This window comes from Camelina sativa, chromosome 11, assembly GCF_030686135.1.
Source record: "Camelina sativa cultivar CO46 ecotype springtype chromosome 11, ASM3068613v1".
Classification (NCBI taxonomy): domain Eukaryota; kingdom Viridiplantae; phylum Streptophyta; class Magnoliopsida; order Brassicales; family Brassicaceae; genus Camelina; species Camelina sativa.
This window is the reverse complement of record NC_141890.1, coordinates 9,951,862-9,970,443: the sequence shown is the minus strand read 5'-3', so window position 1 is coordinate 9,970,443 and position 18,582 is coordinate 9,951,862. Positions and strand designations below refer to the sequence as shown.

General features: G+C 31.7%; 3 pseudogenes; all 3 read left to right on the top strand.

Moving 5' to 3' along the window:
• The first annotated feature begins 2,560 nt into the window (after positions 1–2,560).
• Positions 2,561–4,186, top strand: LOC109127252 (putative F-box/kelch-repeat protein At4g22430 pseudogene; annotated as a pseudogene).
• A 4,552-nt stretch (positions 4,187–8,738) lies between these two features.
• On the top strand, positions 8,739–14,552 carry LOC104727842 (class V chitinase pseudogene; annotated as a pseudogene).
• Positions 14,553–16,516: 1,964 nt separating this feature from the next.
• On the top strand, positions 16,517–17,931 carry LOC104727841 (putative F-box/kelch-repeat protein At4g22430; annotated as a pseudogene).
• Positions 17,932–18,582: the final 651 nt, after the last annotated feature.

The following is an 18,582-nucleotide window of genomic DNA, read 5'->3' as shown; positions in this document are numbered from 1 at the left end:
AGAGATCAGATTCTTCTTTCGAGTTATGGTTGCAGCTAGTCTGAGTCATTATTCGCGTAACAAGCCAGCTCAACAAGCTGCTGATAGGCGAGAGAAGATTGAGTGCAACCACTAGCATAGACATAAATTCGTTTCAATCATAGCCGCAGCACAAGAAGCGTTGCCACATTTGATGCTCCTCTGTTATGGTTTAACTGATGCTCCTCTTCCTTCCTCTTCATCTTGTTAGTTTGGTTAGAGCATCTTATCTCTTAATAACAGTTTTGAGGAATATATATCATCAAAAGGTTTTAGGAGTTCAAATCAGAGCTCTTACGAAAACATATGTGCATTTATAAGGGAGACTTTAGAGATATTATCACATGGTGCATTTATCCTTTATACAGTATGTATAATCAATTTGTAAAAAGAAATATCACATGGTGCATTTCCTCAAATTACATGTTACATTTTCTTTGTGTATTTTCGAGTTTATTTATTCAGATTTTCCAAATATATATATATATATATATATAGATAGCATTGTCTTTTATATGTCATTATATAGTGGCAAACATAACAAAATTTACAATCTCAGAAGCGGAAAACAGAAGAAGGATACAATGGCATAAAGGTTTTAGTTTTCTTATGTTTTGTAGAAAGACATGAAATGTCTAATGTACTCAAGAACTAACAGAGTATATATGAAAACGAGACGTCTGTTTCTCTATCCTTTCTACACTTGTACCATGATATGTATGTGGACGTGTAAGGATTCATATCACCTAATGAACCCCTAAAGTCGACCAAAACTATTGCTCATGTTTTTATCAACAACGTAGAGAACCTTATGTCTTGTGATTTCATAGGTGGGGTACCTCGGTAAAGTCAAGCGGTACGAGCAAGTACTCGATTTCGGGAGATGCACTGCACTCTTGGTTGTCTTCCGAATAGTCAGTGATTATGATAAGCCTTGGAAACCGTTCCTAGGCAAGTAGGTCACAGCTGTCCAAAAGAAAAGCAATCTTCACCTTTCTTCGTTGGTCATTTTTTCAACAACTTCCCAAAACCATTTGATAAGTTCCCAAAAATGCAGTCTCGTAACTCGCTTATTTTAATGAATAATTAAGAACAAATGCTTTAGTTGTATTCGGTAAGTACCTAATTTTGGATTGGTAGCTAAGGGTATCAAAATATTGTAATGATAACTGAGCAAAAGGACATAATATAAAGTATGGTGGAAGAAGTGAGATTTTTTAAAGTTTTTTTTTTTTTTTGATAACTCAGGGTAAATCTTCAGGCCTATGGAAGAGTCCGAAACTAATCTCTGGGGGAGATGCAGCCCACGGATAGACCCTTTCTCCGGGTATTCAAATGGGCCGTAAGCAAGAGCCCATATCCATGTGGCCACATAGTAAATAAGTAGCAATTCCGCATCTGGAGAGAATTGATCAATGGCCTGAACCAACAGGGCAACTCTTCCAACCAAATGGGAACCACTAGCCCACCACCATGTGGTTAAAGATTTTTTAAAGTTGTCTTCACTCCTTGATGTATATCTGAATTAAATAAATATAGTAAAGCATAATTTGAATCTAGATTAAGCTATATATCTGAGTTAATTGGAACCAAAAGTATTTGAAATCTAATCCTCGATCAATAGGAACCAAGTTTGCACTTTCATCAATTTAATTTAAGTAACTTTTGACATTTGACTTTAAAACAAATTATTTCAGTCATAAGAAAAGATATATGAATATGTTAGCAAATTATTTAATGTGAAATAGTAACTCCATGCATAACTACATATTTTTAATATATGTATTATAGATATATGTTCAACTATTATAAGATGCATTTCTAATTCTAAGTATTGCCTAAAATATCTTTTACTATATAATAAAACATAATTCGTTTTAAATAAATATTTATCACCACATATTGGAACACTACTAATACTACTTCTTTACATTTTTTACAATTTTCGTCATAACTGTGATCGATACTAATACTACTTCTTTGGCAACAATATTTTCATATGAGTTGGGTTAGTCTGTAATTTATATGATTTGTAGAGGTTTGACTTACTTTTGGTTCAGCTTTTTGTTATGTCCGGTTCTATACAGTTTACACTTTGCATAAAAGAGGATCAAGACAAAAAAACCTTTATAGTTTTAGTACAGTTGTGATATTTTGCCACTTCATATTTTCTTCTCTTTTTTTGTTCATACAATTTGAGATTTCCTTCTTTTTCATCTTTTTCTTAAAAGATCATTTTTGTTATATCAAATTAAATATTTTTATTTATTTTTCTTTCAAATTGGTAAGATTTGACAGAAAATTACAAGCTATTTTACTAATTAATAGTATTAATTCAATACAATGATAATTAAAAAAATTAATACCAAAGTATTTTGTATTATAATTAACATTTCATTAATTCTAGTTTGGCTTTTAGTTCTTTCAAGATTTTTCTAATAGTAAAATATATTATGTAAAGTAGATAGATATTAAGATTTATATTTTTAAAAGCCATAATCATAAATTTGTTATATATTTTAAGAGGCCATAGTGACAAAATACTAGCAAATTTACCATTGAGAGGCATCGCCAGATTCAAATCGGTGAGTAAAGCTTGGAAATCGACAATAGAATCCGTGTATTTTCTCCGTCTCTTTGTGTCTCTGCTCCAAAAGACCTCTTCATGTTGGTCACTACTGCTCAACCAAAGAGAACTCATAGACTTCCATGGATTCGAGACATGGGGTCTTCCAAAGTCGTTAGGTTCTTATAGTCAGGATATGAAAATTATAAACGGTAAATTCCAAAATATAGCTTCTTCAAATAGATTGGTTTTGATGCATAGAATTTTTGGTACTTCGACCACCTATGTTGGTAATCCAGTGTTACAATAGTGGGTTGAAATCCCTTCTCCTCCAAATATATTAACTTCCCCGTATGGTTTGGTGACGCGTGTTGACGAGGACGGTGTTGTTTTGTGCTTCAAAGTGGTTACGTCTGGTCCAATTACAAGGAGTCCTCAAGATTGATATTTTTTTTTGTGTTCTTGTCTTAGTTTTAGACACAGGCGCAATTGCGAATGGCACAATGAGTTTTGAAGAAAAGGGCAACCAAACTTGGATGCATGGCGAGATCTATGATGCACGCGCCATATGTGAGCCTCGTCGATGCGCGAGGCGATCATGGCGATCGCATCATTGGTTGATGCGAAAACTCTTCAAAACCTGCAGCAAAAACTTTGTGATTTTAGGGTTGTTAGGAAGAGAACAACTAGGTGCAATAGGATAAACCATTTTACAAACCGAACTGGTTAAAACATTTAAAACCAAGGTTCTTGTGTATTCGTCTGAGACGGGCGTTTGGATTCGCAAACGAATTTGCTGGTCTAGTTACTTCTCCAAATTGGCTCGTCCGATGAGTCTCAATGGGACGCTTTATTTCTACCTCGTCCATTCTAATATCTCTGGGCATAAAGAACTGATGTCTCACGATTTCTATGGTGAATCCAATCAATTTCAGTTTATACCTCTCCCTGATCAAAATTTCAGTCACAACAGCTACCACTTGGAAATCGCTTTGACTACATCCAACGGTTTTGTCATGTATATCAAAACATTAGCTCATATGGGAGACAATCTTTTTAAGGTTTGGAGGTTGAAAAATGATTCAGCTTGGCAACTTCTGTGGGAAGTCAGTCTCCCATTGATAGGCTGTTATGTACCAATGGCAATGCATCCGTTTGATAGCAATATTGTGTACTTGTGGAGTCAAGAAAACCGTTATTTGATATCATGTAACTTGCAGACGCAAAACTACAAAACCTTCGGAGATGATGATTCGCAACATCAAGATTGTTTCATCAACCTGTCTGCTTGTGAGACGCACATGGATCGGATTTCCAAGTATGAAGTTCCTCTCATCTTATACCAATTTTTGCTCCCACGGTGGATGGAATCGATGCCTCGCCCTCCCCAAGTTGAGATGATATATACAACTTCACTACTTTCTTACGTTCCTTCGACGGCCCTATAACTTCAATGCAGAAAGATGAAAAAGATTATATGCAAATAGGTTTTGAATTAAAACTATTAGCTAGGCAAGTGGGTTATTTATTTGATCGTATCGTTTCTTTCTTCTCATTTCTTATAAATATATGTTATTGAGATAATTAAAAATTAGTTATTATAAACATATTTGGAAAAGCTTCATAAAAAAAAATTACCGGTTACCTATTTTATTACTTATAAATACATACACTTGTATCACCTCCTCTACCGAAAAATATCAATTTGATTACGTACGTATCTCTTATATGCATGAAATCAAATAGTGTTTTTCTTTAAGCATAAAAAGGTAAAGCAATGAGTTATATACAATTTTGTTATAAAATATCAAATTTTCCCAAAAGTAACATCAAACGCTTAAAAAAATTCAAACTATAAGTGAACACTCTAAATCCTTATTTTAGAGTGCATGGTATTACAATTTCCAAGGAACACTAAACAGTGTTTATCTAGATAATCTGGATTTAGTTCAACGAAACTAAAAAGTGTTTTTTAAACCGAATATTAAATTTTTAAAAAGAAACTCAATAAATGACTATTCCCATCAAAACCACAACCCAAGAGACCAAAGGCGGCAATCTCATGGACGGCAAATAGCATCTTCCTTTTTTTTTTGGTAGGGTAGGAAAAAGCATCTTCTTTTGTTAACAATAGACTTTGTAAACATCTTCTTTCTAAAAATAGACTCTTTAATTGCAATCTCATAGACCTTTTGATATATTTGAAATAATAACTAGACCAAACAAATGCTAACTAATAAAGAAAACAAATGCAACTAATATACATTTACAAACATAACTTCATATATATGTAATACGTTAGCAAACTTAGTTTTTGAAATCAAACCCGCACGTAGGTGCGAGTCCAAATCTAGTTTTAGATAATTGAAAAACGTCATTAATGTTAAATATTATTAATAGTTTAGATATTATATATCTTTGGTTCTTCTATATATGTATCTGTTTGGATATCAGGTATTATTTGGATCCAAATCTAAACTCACAGGTTTAGATAAATAGAATTCAATATGGTTATTTAAGTATATTTGTATCCAAGCAAACCATTTTTTTTGGATCGGATTTTAGGTTAAATATTAAAAAAAATTAGAAATAAAGGATAAATTCAAAAACTTGTCCATTTATGAATTCTATGAATATATGTCAACTCTTCCTAAACTACATTTTACAATTGATTTAGCCAATTTTTCATAAAAAATTTAGATAAACCCTTAGAAAATGATGAAAAAGACATGAAGATCCTTATAACATCAAAATTATGTTGATATGTTGTCATTTAAGATGGACAGAATATGATCTATAAAGTCTAGAATACACATTATGAATTTAAAATGTGTATTCTATACATTATAAATGTTCTACAAAATTTAGATAGTATATTCTACACATTCTACATGTTTTACGAAATGTAAAAGTTATTTCTATTTTACGGCAATTAATATAAAACATATCTCATCAATTTTAATTCTAGAATGCATAAATAGATAAAAATAATTTAAATATTTACTATTTATTTCCAATTTACCGTTAAATATATATATATATATATATATATATATATATATATATATATATATGTATGTGTGTTTTTTGGCTAGGCTTAAGTTTGTCTAATTAAGAGCAAGAAATGTATATGTACAAAAATCTTTTTCCAAAAAAAATAAGAATGCTAGCGTTGTACTTAGAACTTTGTGGAAAATTTGCTTAAAAACGATGAATAAAATATATATATTATTCTATCATACATAAAATCATACAGTTATTACTAAAACGACAAGTATGATATTATATATATATATATATGTATATGAATTATAAAATATCTAATGTCCAATCTAGTCACGATATTATTTTAATGCATGTCAACTAATACATTAATCTACAAATAGAATTGTTAGAAATATAGACTATAATTGAGTCTTTTTTTATTCTCTTGATTATATATATTTGAATAATAAAATATTTAATGTCCAATTTAGTCACAATATTATTGGAATGACTGTGAACTATTACATTTACATTCATTATTTGAAAAATAGACTTGTTAGAAACATAGACTATAACCGAGTCTTTTTGTTTTATAAGAGACCTTTTTTAAAAACAATTAATAATAATAGACTTATTTGTAGATGCCGACAAGAAAATAATAATTAGCATATGTAGACTACAAATTTATAATCGAATCTTTTTATTATTAATATTATTATTATTTACAAGACACAATGCAAGTACTTTGCTAGTGATGAAAGTAATTTAAAAACTAGCAAAATCTGGTCATTTTATTGTAGCGACGATGGTTTGCTTTTTATTAGTTGATGTGTTAGACAAAATTCAAGATTGTGCAAGACTTATAAGAATTATGCCAATCTATCAAGCTATACCTTTCCATTAAATATTTGCAAAATTTCATGAGATTTGTCATTTAGGTAAATATACATTAATATAACATTTTAAAAAAATATTTAGTTTTAAAAAAATATTATCAAAGTTGAACAATAAAAAACAAATAAAATTAGAGAAATATATATATGTATAATTATATTTAAGTAAGTTATATACTCCCTCCGTTTCAAAATATAAAATGTTTTAGAGAAGTTTTTGTTTCATAATATAGGATGTTTTCAAGTTTCTATGCAACTTTTACATTAGTTTAATATTTTATATTATGCAGTATTGTTTCTGATTGGTTGAACTTGTTAAAAGTAAAGATTTCTTAATCTGCGTATTTTAGTTAAAACATCCTATATTTTGAAACGGATGGAGTATTTAATATTGTATATAACTTATCAAGTCATGGTCGCACCCCAAAATCTTGGGAAGGAGTGTGTGCCAAGTATGTGCTGATTGGTCTTTTAAGTTTTGGAGATGATTGCTTTTTTAAGTTTTGGATTCTTATTTATCTTTTTATTCTTTCTTGGTTCCACACTCTAACATTTTCAGTCTTAATTATAAGTTGTGGTGCAAATACACACAATGCCAAAGCATGCATGGACAGACCTCGCGCACGTGGAGGAGCCAAATTCAACAATCTCAAAGGGATACAAGTAAACTCTGATCATTCTACCCACTTTCATGTGCAAGCAAAGAAACACCAGAAGAAGTACGTACCAAGAAGAAGAAGAAGAAGGAGGTAAAGGCGATCTTCCTTTTCCTAAGCAGAGGAGAGTAGTCAGAACATGATTAGGGAAGGAGTTGGTTGATGCTCCACCACCAATTGACTTTGAAACCCACAACAGCATTTGTACACTTTCAGCTGCTTGGGAACGTTGTGGAGCGGAAGGATCCCAAGCTGAACCTGAAGCTGAAGCTGAAGGGTTTGCTGAGCCTCAGCCTCACAATGTCTCCGCTTCTCAACTGAAGTCCCTCGGTTTACCAACTCAGTTTGGTGAGAGGAAAACCAAAAAAGGTAAACATGCATATAGACTATAATCGAGTTTTTTTTTATTCTCTTGATTATATATATATTTGAATAATAAAATATTTAATGTCCAATTTAGTCACAATATTATTGGAAGGACTGTAAACTAATACATTCATTATTTGAAAATAGACTTCTTAGAAATATAGACTATAACTGAGTCCTTTTGTTTTATAAACAGACTTTTTAAAAAAAAGTTAATAATAATAGAATTATTTGTAGATGACGACAAGAAAATAATAATTAGTATATATAGACTACAGATTTATAATCGAATCTTTTTATTATTAATATTATTATTATTTACAAGACACAATGCAAGTGCTTTGCTAGTGATGAAAGAAATTTAAAAACTAGCAAAATCTGGTCATTTTATTGTAGCGACGATGGTTTGCTTTTTATTAGCTGATGTGTTAGATAAAATTCAAGATTGTACAAGACTTGTAAGCTTTTTATGCAATCTATCTATACCTTTCCATTAATTTTTTACAAATTTCATGAGATTTATCATTTAGGTAAATATACATTAATATAAATTTTTAAAATAATATTTAGTTTTAAAATAATATTGTCAAAGTTGAACAATAAAAAAACAAATAAAATTAGAGAAATATGTATGTATAATTATATTTAAGTAAGTTCTATATTTGATATTGTAAAAGATATTATTGACATTCAAAAAATATTTCTGACATTTTAAAAAAAATTGAATAAATGAAAGTGTAAAAAAATATTATTTACATTAAAAAAAATTGTTATACATATTTTTATGATTATTAAATAAATTAAAATTTATTAATACAAGTAATTACTTAACAATCCGTGTATATAATGCCAGACTAATATAATGATCTGGTATATGTAAAAAGCATGTATTCATGGCATTCATTAATAATTAAAATCACCGTGGAAATAGTCGGACCCTATAGCTTTTTAAACAAGTTCTTGAATCTCCATATATTAAATAAGAATACATCAAGTATGATGATAGGGATGAGCTTCAATTCATTCTTAATGGTGTCAGAGTCACATCATTTAGCAAAGACTTTTGGTTTTGGAAATCAATTAACTTGAAGAATTGAATTTGTCTAAAGTCTTTTGAATATTTCAGAATAATTCTTCCCAAAATCACTATAAATAGAGAAGGGAAGCACCCACTTAGTTTGTATCACCACCACTACAAAAGCACAACAAACAAAGAAACACAGAGCTAGAGAAAGCATTTTGTTAAGACCAAAAATGGCTGAGGAAATGGCAGCCCCCGCCTCCGTGGTAAAAGCTTCGTACTGGTTCCCAGATGGAGAGGGCAAGGATCCCGCAATCTCCGCCCGAACGATTCCCGCAGAACTCTTCACTCACCTTTTCTGCGCCTACGCCGATGTCGACGCTGACACCCACAAAGTTGTTATCCCTCCACCGCACGAATTCATATTTTCCACCTTCACCAACATCGTCAAGTGTAGAAATGAACAGGTGAAGACCCTCTTGTCGGTCGGTGGAAGAAATGGAAACAATTATGCGTTTGCTTCCATGGCAAGTAAACACCAGTCTCGGAAAATATTCATTGATTCTTGAATTTCGATCGCTAGATCAAACGGATTCCATGGTCTCGATTTAGCCTGGGAGTACCCGAACAATGAGACTGAGATGACCAACTTTGGGGACCTAGTTGGAGAATTGCGATATGCGGTTGACGCCGAGCACAGACGCTCCAGCAAATCGACTTTGCTGTTGACGGCTGCCGTTTACTACTCCTCGGTTTACAAGACGTGTACCTACCCGGTTAGAGTGATGAAAGATAACTTGGATTGGGTTAATATTATAGCCTATGAATTTTACGGTTCTTCCACTACCATTGGTCCACCAGCCGGTCTGTATAGTCCTTATTACCCAGAAGGTATATAAAGTTTCTACTATAAACATAACTAAATTACTTTTCCATAAGATCCAATTATGAATTTTTAAACTCGAATAAAATTTGGTTGACAGGTCCATGCGGCGACTCCGGTTTGAATCAGTGGATTAAGGCCGGACTTCCAGAGATGAAAGCAGTCTTTGGATTCCCATACGTTGGTTGGGGCTGGACTTTCGATAACGACAAGGATCAGAGTGATGATGTTGCAGCCACCACCGGAGTAGCAGAGTCACCTACCGGTTCGATCAACTATAATCAGATAAGGAAGTTACCAGGTAGAAGGTTTTATGATAGCAAAGTAGTCGGAGATTACTGTATCTCCCCGACGACTTTGATTGGGTACGACGATATTCAGAGCGTCGTGACAAAAGTGAGATACACTAAGTACAACGGTCTGCTTGGTTACTTCGCTTGGAACGTTGGAGCTGACGATGAATGTCATCTATCTCTTGCAGGTTCGTCTTTAATTTGTACTTTTAGTTTACATTTTTATTTTTTTTTTTTTTTAAATATGATATGAGACCACAAAAATATATACTTCATAGACAACCATTAGAGGAGCTCTCAATCGGATAACCAGCAGTACTCTTCTTATATACATATTTTGAAATTTTTCAGCATGGAAAGCATGGTCTGTTTAATAGACAACCATGTCGGAGGAGTTCTCGCAACGAAAAGTGAATAAAGAAATAAATAAATAAAAGACGATTGAAGAATAAAACATGTTTGTTTATGTTATTGTAAGATAAAGATAAAACACGTATGTGCTTATCCTTTTTTCTGTAATTATAAAAAATAAAAACGTTTGCTTATATTATTGTACACAAAATAAATTAAATAAAGTCTGATTTCTGTGAAAAATTGCATCAGAGAAAGAAAAAAAAACGCATTATATTTGGTCAGAAAACCTAAAAATTAAGAAGAGAAAGATTAAGGATCTAGCTAGCCAACATTTGCACATGGCCACTAAGAGCTCAGCCTTCGATATAAAACCCAAAGTCCGGATATCTAAAACCAAAATTTAAGAAGAGAAACAAATTGCTCAAACATGAGGACATCTTTGTAACTTTCTTTTAGTGTTAAACCAAATAGACATACCGATTAGAAAAGAAGAAAAAACATTTCTTTTCTTTGAATTTTATTTCTTCATTCATTCTGTGATGACGTAAAAAATGAATAGTAGTAATAATGATTACTATGATGTGTTTACTAATAATTTATCTCTACTCCTAATAACACTCTTATATCAAAGGTCTTCTCCGTACGTCAACCACAATCCTATTTGCGTCGTTGAAAAGACGTCTTCATATTTTTCGGAAAACGAAACATACTGACCAATCCTATTCAATAGAAGGAAAGAACATATAGAGTATATGCTGCACTGATATTCGTTACACATCTAATCACTAATCTTCAACAATTTTAATCCTTCTGAAAAACATCAATAGAATGATATTGCCAACTTATATTACTACAAAATTCCACTAACTAATTATTTCAATGTTTCTTGATCAATGAAAAAAGCAAAAATAAATTGTTGTATGGGAAGGACAGAACTCTCTATTATTCAACCGGAAAAAAATGATTCTATATATATCTACAAGACTACAAGAGATATAGAAAATGGAAAATTTTGTCTAATTCTAGAAATCTATATAAGAAGAAACCAATGGATGCGAGAAAGCAAATATCGCTTAGGTTAGCATCTGTATAGACACCAGAGAAGAGATGAAACAACGCAAAGGTTTAGAAGGGAGAAGAGTGAGTACGTAACTGATTAATCCCAACGATCCGATTTATTTGTTTTGTCATCTGAACCATTGATTTTTGTTTCATTTTTTAATTTTAACACTTTATGTAGTCAGCAGATCCAAAAAAATGGGTTTGCTATATATATAGCTAGTAACACTGTGACTTTACCGGTGCCTAAGGAACCAGGGCTTTTCTTTCAGAGTAAACCCACAAAAGACCCGCTTGATTCAGAACAATATACTAAAAGCAAGTCTGTTCCTTGGTCTGTTAACGATGCATCAATCACTGATTTATATCCTCGTTGAAAATGAAATGGTTACCTTCTTGCGTAAATCAACTGGTGGTATTGGAGATTAATTAGTTTAAAACTTGTTTCGTTGTAATATTGCGTGTATGCTATTGTAACCAGAATCACATATGTAAACTATTGAACACATAATAACAAATGCACATTACAATTAGTCACTCCAATACCAGTGACCTAATCTTCTAAAGGCTCTCATAAGTCAATCAGAGAATTTGATTTGTGTGGAGTAAGAATTCAAATATCCTCTCACGCTTTTTGCATTTTAACGTTTCAGATATGATGATGTTATCATATTTCATTAATTTCATTGGATTAACACCCAAACCGGTTTTGTTATGTATAACATCAATTGATATATCTGAAAACTTGGATGGGACATAATTAGAATATGATTTAGAATCTTGAATGCACAAACTTGTTCTAGTAAATAAACTACATATGGTAAAGATTGTATTTTTGGGTATTTTTGAAAATGAATAACATTAAAGGATATTATTGAAAAGTGACATAGGAAAATGTGTATTTTTGAAAATACGCTATTCGATACTAAGATTCCTAAAAATATATAATACCAATATACAATTAGCATATACTACTCACTATAGAAGTCAAAATAATCAAGTCAAATTAATCAAATATAATATAAAAATTTGCAACTCATATCCTACCATGAGATAAAAAGACATCACAAGCTTAACAACATGGTTTTTTAAACATATGATAGTAACATACAATATTCCTTTTTTATAATAGTTTAAAATAGGTTTTTTTTCTTAAAGATGAAGACTAATACGAAACAAAATTTACAATGGAAAGACTCATATGCATCGTCCAATAAGAAGAAGTTGCTTTACCACATAAATGCCTAAAAGAAAAAAAAATAGAGATTCTAAAATATAAGAAAGGAACTAAACCTAACATGTTCAACTTATGAATCATGATAGTTCATTTTTTTCATGATGTAATAATATTAACACAACCAACAAACATGACAACCTGAAGTAAAAATAAAACATGGTTCAAGGCCCGACCCATATGCCAAACAAGTGAAGCCAAGGATTAGGGCATCAATTTTTCTAGGGCATATTTTAGACCAAAAGTTTTAGGTCTTTTATATAGGAAAAACATTATAAGTTCAGTTATTATTAGTTTTTTTCATAAGTTTGAAAAAAATTTATAAGTTCAAGTTTTATATAAGAAAACAGTATATTATTCATGTAGATATATCCAATTTACGGATGAAATTTTGTTAGGTTTATGTAAAAACCTATTTCATATTTTGAATTGTTGGTGAATGAGCATTAGATTAATGTTAATTAAACTTGTTGTTACTGAGATTTAAAGTAAAGTTCAATTTAGGAAAACAAATATGTAAGTCTTATAAAAAAAAATTCATATTGGAAAAGTTCTAAAACAATAATGAGTTATTAGGCAATATGGTATTTATTTTCGTAGAAATGTTTAAATCAACGTGAAAACATTGAAAAGACAAAGAAAAATGTGAGCAAGCAAAGCGAACTACGAGGAAATAATTTTTTATATTACTATTTTATAATTTTATTTACAAAGGGTTTTTAAAAAAACATTGTTGTATGACATCCAAGATTGCTGGGCCGGCCCATGGAGAGTAGGAAAGACATACATAAACACTCTAATGAATAAATAAATTTGTCAAACATTTTCACATAATTTTTTTCTTCGTAGTATTAATGTGAACAACAAACATGATAACATGCAAAAAAAAAAATATATATTCAAGAATACCTATTGAAATTTGGAATGATATATAAACATAATATAATTCTTCATAGGAACCTAATGACTGAAATTAAATAATAATGACTGAGAATTTGTGTTAAAAGGAGAGTAATTAGGGATTGAATTCTAATTTTATGGAAAACGGAATGAATTCTACTTTTATGGAAAAAGAATTGGTAAGATCTAATCAAGAATAAATGAGTTAGAAATTATCAAATTACTTACAGAAAACATCACACCATTAGATTATATAGGACTAAAGGCCAAAAACTAAGCAGAAATGCAAATCCAAAATTTAAAATTTGAGCCAAAAATTTACGAATTGATAAAAGAATTTTGGGAACACATAAACATCTCACAATCTAACATAATCTAGAATCATTTCTTGTCCATAAATCATTTATAAGATTGAAACCCAGAATTCAAATTTTTACATAATTTAGAATCTGTTCTTGCCCCTGAATCATACATAAGATTGAAACTCATATTAATCATTTCAAAATAAACTATCATCAATTTTTCCTATGATGAAACCACAAACTGATAAATGGTGGTTTTAGATCAGCAGAGGCCTACAAATGGTTTTTACTGAAAAAAGGATAAAAAAGAAATGTTGAGAGTTTTTTTTTTTTTTTTTATGGGCTAGTATAGGTCCAAAGTACAAATGAATTTAGTTGATTAAGTCCAAATAACCAAATAAGACAGGTGTTAGATAAATAAAATGCCAAATGTCACCTTCTTAGCAAAAGTTGAGAAAAACCTTCTCATATTATATAAGATAGATTGGTAAATAGTGGGGATCCAGAAATTTACTTTAATCAAGATCAAAATATATATTATAATTAAATAAATCAAAAATATAAATGTTTAGACTATTAAAAAATATTGTATATTAGAATACACAGATCCAGTCTTTATATTTAAAACAACCAAACTTGAATATTTTGAATGTTAACTTTTGCTTCTTCAATCTCTAGAAACCCTAATTTCAAGCCCTAATGGAAACACCAAACGACAAGACACAACATATCTCGGAGGCGATAGTGATAGAGATTCTAGCAAGGTTACCCCTGAGAAGCATCTCAAGATTCAAATCTGTATGCAGAACATGGAACTCGTACTCAAATCTCCCTATTTCCGCCGTCTCTTTCTTTGTGTATCTGCACCAAAACACCTCTTCCACTTGGTCACTATTGTGCGGAAGAAGGGAAATCATAAGGAAATCATAAGCATGCGTGGATGCAAGACATGGGATCTTCACTTTCGGGATATTCAATCCGAAAATTTATATTATGCGGCTTCTTCCTCTCTTTGGTATTGATGAACGCATCTGATGAAGCTTCCTACGTTGGTAATATAGTATTACAACAGTGGCTTAGGATCCCTCGCCCTCCACATCCATGTGATACTATTGTCTTAGGTTTTGTGATGCGCCTGGACAAGGACGGTGTTGTTCTGGACTTCAAAGTTGTGAAGTTGGCTGCACTGGTACCCAAGAAACACAAATCCACTACTTGTTTGTGTCTGTGGGTGTATTCCTCTGAGACTGGCATTTGGACACGCAAGCGACTTTACTGCCCTCTTTAAATCACCAGCCTCTGTAAGCCTATGAGTCTGAACCAGACGCTTTATACATAATACATCTGAAACAAGTTTAGACGATGATTTTCCTGTTCAACCCGGAATACTTATTGCTCTTGATTTCTATTTTGAATCTGATCTATGTCGTGTCATACCTCTCCCCGATCATAATGTGAATCGCAACCGGGACTTCAAAAGAGCCTTGACGCGGATTTGTCATTTACATGAAAACATTAGCTCAAGAAGGAGACAATCTTCTCAAGGTTTGGAGGTTGAAAAATGATTTCAGTTGGTTTCGGTTCAGCTAAGAGCACAACGAAACTAAAATTAACTTCCTACTCTTTAATATAGCCAAAATCATTTCCGTTGACTCAGAGGTTCAGGTCAATGTTACTGAACATAATCGACTTGAGCACTGTCGATACAGCCGTTCATGGTATGTATCTAGTTACGTTAAGATATGCATGGACAATTCAGTTTTACATTTTCTTGTTTCATGTTTTGTTTTGTTTTTTTTTTTTTTTTCTGTCTCGGGTACTTGTTAACCTTGTCTCGTTTCAGAGGCTTATTCAGTCTCATTCTTGGAGATGAAAATGGTTAGTGTTCATATGAAATAAATTTATCATTGCACAAGATAATTAGCTCTCACACAAATCTTAACTTTGTCTTTGCAAAAAATTTCATTGTTTAATTAGTAATGTTGCAATAGAATCTATTGAATAGATTAACAGCTAAAGCGAGATCAACATGTTTACGTTCAGTCGAGCGTCGTTTTAAATTTGTTATCGGGTTGTATTTTATCTTGTAGTCTCTTACAAATAATTATAACTTCAGCAAACAGGTAATGGAATTCATTTAGCAAGCGTTGTAGCCGAACTCTAGTTCTTGCCTTCTTGGTTAGTTCAATACTATATTGACCAATATACCTATTTAATTCCTTCATTTTTATTTATTAATACCAATAATGTATACAGTTAGAGTTGTTAAAATGAGCGGGTTGTCCATGGTTAGCCCATAGACAGCCCATAAAAATATGATCGTTGGGCATGGTCGTTAATAGACACGGTCAGTTATTTGTCCAAAATAAAAATATGATCGTTGGACATGGTCGTTAATAGACACGGTCAGTTATTTGTCCAAAATCAAATTGAACAATGTTTGATGGGTCAAAATGGACGCGGACAGCCCATTTTGACACTTCTAATACATATAACAATTGTAATATTTTGCCACTTCATATTTGCTTCTCTCTTTCTCTTTTTCCTTTTTCATACAATTTTGGATTTCCTACTTTCCATTAAACATCACTTTTGTTTCTCTCTTAATTCTAATCCTTATCTTTTAGATTAAATAATTTTAATTGCTAATATATTTGTTTCTTTGAAATTGAAAGATTTGACATTAAAACTACAGGATAAATTACTAATTTATACAACAATAATTATAAAAATTAATACTAGTGTATTTTGTAAAGTAACAATTCATTAATTCCAGTTTAGCTTTTAGTTTTTACCAAAAAAAAAATCTAAAAATAGTGAATAATATTATGGAAAGTAAATAAACAAAACATTTATGTTATCAAAATGCCACACAGACTTCATTATATATGTGTTTCTCTTTGTACTAAGAAGAACATTGTATCTTTCGTTACACTCCAAAACCCGAACCCTAAGATATTGACGAAAAAGAAAGCAATAATTTCCAATGGAAACACCAAACAACACCGCCATACATGTTTCAGAGGAGATGTGACAGAGATAATAGCGAGAATACCATTAAGAAGCATCTCCAAATTCAAATCGGTGTGTAAAGCATGGAAATCGGCAATTGAATCTGTGTATTTCCGCCGTCTCTTTGTGTCTCTGCACCAAAATACCTCTTCATGTTGGTCACTACTTCTCCTCCGACGACGACGAGAAGAACTCCTAGACTTCCATGGATGCAAGACATGGGGTCTTCCAAAGTCTCTAGGTTCTTATATTCCAAATGTGGAAATAAACGGTAAATTCAAATATATAGGTTCTTCCAATGGGTTGGTTTTGCTGCATAGATCTTCTTCTGGTACTAGGGGAACCTATGTGGGTAATCCAGTATTACAACAGTGGGTTGAGATCCCTTACCCTCCAAATAGCTTTACTTCCCTGTGTGGTCTAGTGACGCGTGTTGACGAGGACGGTGTTGTTTTGAGTTTCAAAGTGGTTAGGTCTGGTTCAATGTCACATAGTCAAGACGAATCTTATTTGAGTTTTTATGTGTATTTGTCGGAGACAGGCGTTTGGATTCGCAAATGCCTTTTCTGCCATCTTTCCTACCCAACCTTGTTTGATCCTTTGAGTCTGAATGGAACGCTTTATTTTCCCCAGAAAGATTCTTTTAATGTTAGGCCTAGAGAACTTGTGGTTCACGATTTCTATGGTCAATCCAAACAATGTAAAGTTATACCTCTCCCCGATCAGAATTTGAAACACAACAAAACAGCTTTGACTACATCAACCGGTTTTGTTATGTATATCAAAACATTAGCTCAAAGGGGAGGCAATCTTTTGAAGATTTGGAGGTTGAACAATGATTCAGCTTGGCAACTTCTGTGGGAACTCAGCCTCCCATTTATCGGTTGTTATGCACCAGTGGCAATGCATCAGTTTTATAGCAATATTGTGTATTTGTGGAGTCAAGAAAACCATTATTTGATATCATGTAACTTGCAGACACAAAACTACAAAATCTTCGGAGATGAGTCACAACATCAAGATTGTTTCATCAACCTGTCTGCTTGTGAGAAGCACATGGATCAGATTTCCAAGTATGGAGTTCCTCTCATCTTGTACCAATTTGTGCTCCCACGGTGGATGGAATTGATGCCTCGTCCTCCCCAAGTTGAGATGATAAATACAACTTCACTACTTTCTCCAATGCATAAAGATGAAGAAGAATAGATGCAACTAGGTTTGTATCAATTGTTTATTTCTTCTCATCTTTAGCTAGTTAATAAAATTGAACCAAAAACCTATTTTGCTTTGAAATATTTATGGGACAACATTTATATATGAAATAAAGATAATTAAAATATAGTAATTGTAAAAACAAATTGGAAAAGTTTGATGAAAACATTCACTTTTGCTTGCATGGGTTAACTTCTTCTTCTCTAGGGGCTTGTTTATATTTTATAACGTCCCATCTTAAACTTCTTATTTTTAACTTCATTAAGACGCATTAAAACGGATCCCAGTTTTGGTTTCTTTTGACCTAGTATTGTTTGGGACTTTGGGTTCCTTTACTCTCAATCCATAATTATTAACATAGAATCTGAAGTTTCCTACTCTCTTATCTTATAACCAAAAGTAATATTCCTGCTTACTTACAGGTTTAGATCATTACAGAACGGAATCGACTTTATTTTTTTTAAATACAACAATAAACCTGTAGGTTTTTTTTTTTGACAACAATAAACCTGTAGGTTGTTAAAACAGAATAATAACAAAGTTGTTACCATAACTTTTTTTTTTAAATAACTTTTTCCTTTTTTATTTATATTTTCTAGTATAAGATATATAGGCAGAGAAAAAAATATATTGATAGACAAAATCAAATTATTATGAGAAGGCTAATATGTAGATGATGAAAATAGTTGTGCTTGATGAATTTTGAAATTAATATAAAATAAAATATAAATTATCCGAATGAAATACACATATTAATGGAATTCTGCAAATCACATTATTGTGCTTATTCCTGTTTCTTAATACATATGAAATGATTCTAATCTAGAA